Consider the following 5,439-nt stretch of genomic DNA (forward strand, 5'->3'; position numbering starts at 1 on the left):
TGCCTATTGTACTGCACTTGCTGTTGATCTTAAAGAAAGACTGAAGCAATTGGAGACTGACTCGGAGGGGTGTGCTAGATATGAAAATTAAATCGAAGGAGCTATAAGACTGCATAAGGAATGTTGATAGCAGCAGATTGAATACGTGTGAATGGTTAAATGATTGAGGTAGTGGAGAGTGAAGTATTTGGGGTTACATGTAGCGCTAGGCCTGAGGGTGGGGTAAAGGTGAAAAGAGTGGAATGAAAAGTGTAATGAGTTGCAGGTATTTGGGAATGAGTGCAAACTGCAAGATTATTAGTTTATGTGTGTGTGTGTGTGTGTGTTGTATAGTTCCACTTTACAAGGGAATAGGGGACAAGTGTGAGTGTAGTAGTTTCAGAGGGATTAACTTGTTAAGTGTAGTAGGGAAGGCTTATGGGAGGATCTTGATTGAGAGGATTAGGAGAGGAACAGAGGGAGTGATTGGCGAGGAGCAGTGTGGATTTAGGACAGGTAGAGGTTGCGTAGATCAGGTTTTTGTGGTAAGACAGATATGTGAGAAAGCTATAGGAAAAGGTAAGGATGTTTTTTGGGCTTTTATGGATCTGGAAAAGGCTTATGACAGGGTAGACAGGAAGGCACTGTGGGAGGTATTGCATATATACGTGATAGGAGGAAAGCTTCTAGGAGCTGTCAAGAGCTTTTACGAGAGTAGTAGAGCATGTATCAGGATTAGAAATGGAAAGAGTGAGTGGTTCGAGGTAAAGGTGGGACTTCATCAGGGATGTGTTATGTCGCCCTGGCTGTTCAATCTATACATGGATGGGGTGGTGCGAGAGGTAAATACAAGGGTGGTGGGTCAGGGACTGGAGATGGTTAAAGAAAATGGAGAAAAGTGGGAGGTGAGCCAGTTGTTGTTTGCGGACGACGCTGCGCTTATAGCAGGATCAGAGGAGGGATAGAGGAAGTTGGTGACAGAGTATGGGAGAGTGTGTGATAGAAGAAAGCTAAAGATACATGTGGGTAAAAGTAAGGTGATGAGATGTACAAGGGGTGAAAGTGGCAGCAGACTGGAAGTGAGCCTTAAGGGAGAGAGACTGGAGGAAGTGGATAGTTTTAGATACTTGGGTGCGAATGTGGCAGGAAAAGGTGGAGTGGTGGTGGAGATAGAATGTAGATTGAGAGAAGCGAGTAAATGCCTTGGTGGATTAAAGGGTGTAATGAGGAATAGACATTTGGAAATGGATGCTAAGAGGAGATTGTATGAAGGAGTGATTGTGCCAGCAGCACTATATGGGACATAAACATGGAACATAAGAGAGGAAGAGAGAAGGAGTTTGAATGTGTTTAAGATGAGATGTCTGAGAAGTATGATAGGGGTTACTAGGCTGGACAGAGTGAGAAAAGAGAAAATGAGGAGGAGAACAGGGGTGGAAAGGGAGTTGGGAGATAGGGTGGATGAAAGAGTATTGGGATGGTTTGGACACATGGAAAAATGAGCGAAGAAAGACTAGTAAAAGTGGTATGGGAGGCAGATGTGGAGGAAGTGAACATGAGGGGGCGACCGAGGATGAGATGGATGGATGGGGTGAAAGGGGCTTTGGGGAAAAGTGGTATGTCTGTTGAGGAAGGATGAGAGAGGACAGAAGACAGGGGTGAATGGAGAATGGTTGTATATGGATGCTGTTGTGATGCATGAGGTGGAATGGGTGGGGGAATGGGGGATGAGGTAGTGTGTGTGAGAAAAAATTGACGCAGCCCGAAGGGATTTCTCCCCCTCTTCTCCTTTTCTGCATGAGGGGACGGAGAGGGGGGGGGGGTCGCCGATTTAATGAAGCGGCCTTGCTGTGGATGTGCTGTGTCTTGCGACACTGCCTCTGACCCAGGGCAGTGGGCAAGATGCAGGGATGACCCGTCATCCAGGAGGTGCCAAGATAAGAGGGAGGGTGGAGGGGAGTGGAGTGTATTAAGGATGGAATGGGTGGGAATGGTTTTTATGCCTTTTTCTTTTTGGCTATCTCTTGTAAGGGGGAAAAAGCCTTTGTTGCATGTATGTATGTATATATATATATATATATATATGTGTGTGTATTGAGTACTGACCGTTATATTTTTGTGTATGAAAACGCGCGGCGTCTCAGACGAGTGAGTTCATGGGGTTGATGCATTGTTACTTTGCGAGGCGGATTGGAGACGACAAGTAGCTAGGTGTGAGAGCGTAAGCCTTACTAGTGTTGGCATGAATAGCAAGTGATATCGAGTAGTGACTGAACAAGTGATAAAGTGAAAGTTGTTACACGAAAGAATGGTAGAAATGTTGATGGTGTTCTGGCAGATCGGCGTAAGTTGTCCCGAAATGCTATTGCCGACATAGGTGGTTTTGAAATTGAAATGTTGATGGCAGATCCCGTTAAGAGTTAAAGATCCCGAAGGATGTAAGAGACATTTGCGGTCACGAGATGTCAATTAACGTAATAATAAGAATAAAATGGATACGTGTGTATGGAAAGTAATTTTATAGGAGAAAAAGAAATAGACAAACTCATGCTAGATTAGTGGTTGGATAGTACAAATGCAAGTGAGATGGCATAATTGAAGAATGCAAAGATGCTGTTAACGAGAGAAAGGGAACAACGAGAGAAAAAAAATAAGAGAATGGAAAAGAAATAGCGAGAATGGGAAGAATGGAAAGAGGAAATACAACAGCACAAGGATCAGATGAAATTCCTAGCTAAATTGCAATCTGTACATAGTTTAGAATTAGTATATGTGCAAGTGATTGACCGTGGTCTCGGTACACATGCTGGAATCGTAATCGACAATTATTACACCTCTGAATGAGAGGTCAGAGGTCTTATGTTGCCCGATGTATTGATAATACTGTAACCTTACACATGCACATACACCAACCCAAAGGAGTGGATGCGACTTGCTTTGCTGTGGTGATTCCCAGTCCTGGATGGGAACCAAACTCAGGACCTCTTACTTGCGTGCGCGCGCGCGCGCGCGCGCGCGTGTGTGTGTGTGTGTGTGCGTGTTCAACCACGTCACAAGTTGTGCTGTGGTGCTCTACGGGAGAAGGGCCATGTGGTACGTGCGTGTGTGTGTATTCACCTTGGTCTTTGGATCACGTGTTGGACTCGTGATCGACAGCTATTTCCCTCCCGGAAGAGAGCTCAGACCTCGTATGACCGATCTATGGGTAATGCTATGACCTTTCACACACACACACACACACACAACTCCCCGCCCAAGAGAGTCAGAGTAACGACCCGAGGCGTGTGTGTGTGTGTGTGTGTGTGTGTGTTCAACAATGTCACAAGTTGATCTGTGGTGCTCTACGGGAGAAGGGCCATGTGGTGGTCTCCCTTATCGGGAACCAGACGAGGAAGCCAGAAGACCACCTTGAGACTCCATTCCTCTGTGGTCTCACAAAGAGGAATATTTTCGTCGGCAATAACCAGCGCTTCTATCCTTGGAGACAGTATCGCGCCGAAGAGAATGTAAATGATAATGATAATAATAATAATAATAATAATAATAATAATAATAATAATAATAATAATAATAATAATAATAATAATAATAATAATAATAATAATAATAATAATAATAATAATAATAATAATAATAATAATAATGATAACAATGACAATAATAATAATAATAATAATAATAATAATAATAATAATAATAATAATAATAATAATAATAATAATAATAATAATAATAATAATAATAATAATCGTAAGTAAATAAATAAATAAGGACAGTGGCAGACCTGGGGAATAATGTCTTATGAGTGCAAAGAGGTCTTAATTTTTCGCAACGTTTATTTGATTTATTTCAAGCATATGACTGGGCACCAAGAAATACCGCGTGTCTAGACCAGTGTTTCTCAACCTTTTTACCCTTGCGTAACCTTTAAAATAAATTGCATGTCTCAAGGAACCCCCGCGCGCAAAAAAAAACATACAAAAAATCATACCATATCTTTCTCATTTTATTTTCATCGTAATAATAGGTTAGATAGGATGTCTATATTACATAATTACAATAACCAAGAACATGTTGTGCGTGTTTAATTATATTACGTATATGAAATTATATATTAAAATAAAAAATGCATTAGCATATCTCACTTGTTCTCGCGGAGCCCATAGGGACTTGTGCGGAACCTTATATTAGGGTTCCGGGGAACCCTGGTTGAGAAACGTTGCTCTAGACAATGGGTGGTGAGCACCGCCCTAACGATTAATTAATTATCGATTACCATTGACGCGTGAAAGCTACCTCCTCACCCGACTCCCCATTTTTTATTCTTATACATACATATATATATATATATATATATATATATATATATATATATATTTCACACATTTGATTGGCATGATTGGACCCTTGTGATCGAAATGTTTCTCTGAGACTGATAAAAATCGCCTGACGCGTTAGGTAGAACAAATACCTTAACTCGCCACTTGACTGGAGGGAGTTGGATTAATTATGATTGAAGGCGTTTTAGCGTAAGAGATGGACTTAGGCAAGATTATGTTTCCTGTCTAGGAAAAAACCCAAAGAATTTCCCCCAATGTCACCGTCAGATCGTTTATCAGATTAGGCTGAGTCAGAACAACCTCGCTTACTGGACATATGCATATATATATATATATATATATATATATATATATATATATATTTTTATATATTTTTATATATTTTTATATATATATATATATATATATATATATATATATATATATATACATATATATATGAGAAAATTTGGAATCTGGGATCCATATTGGAAAGCTGTAAGCACCAGATTCAATTGAAGGGTTTATTTGCCCGATGTTTCGATTCTCGTCCAGGAATCGTCTTCAGGGAGTATAACGGTTACAAGATGTGAACTCCTTATGAGCCTTTCCCAGGTTTACCATTTCAGCGATTCATAAGGAGTTCACATTCTTGTAACCGTTATACCCCCTGAAGACGATTCCTGGACGGGAATCGAAACGTCGGGCAAATAAACCCTTCAATTGAATCTGGTGTTTACTGTTTTCCAATATATATATATATATATATATATATATATATATATGTATATATATATATATACATATATATATATATATCACAACAAAGTTATGTCGTAGCACATTTGTAAAATAATACTAATGACCCACTTTCGGAGAAGAATAAGCGAAAGTATAACGATCTGTATATTTGTTACCAAAATAAAAAGTTAATTTTATCTTCACTTATCCCAACAACTTGTTCAGTAAAGTTGTCAATATACATCATAGATCCAAGAGTAATGCAACTCCTGGAGTTTATAAGTTACCTTGTTTAGATTGCAAGGATGTATATTGGGGACAAAAGGGTAGAGACCTCACCACCAGGGTCAAAGAACACAAAAACTCTGTAAAATATGGGCAGGAAAATTCCGCCGTATTT

Source organism: Oratosquilla oratoria, chromosome 26 (genome assembly GCF_046742065.1).
Source record: "Oratosquilla oratoria isolate Oo_2021 chromosome 26, ASM4674206v1, whole genome shotgun sequence".
Lineage (NCBI taxonomy): Eukaryota > Metazoa > Arthropoda > Malacostraca > Stomatopoda > Squillidae > Oratosquilla > Oratosquilla oratoria.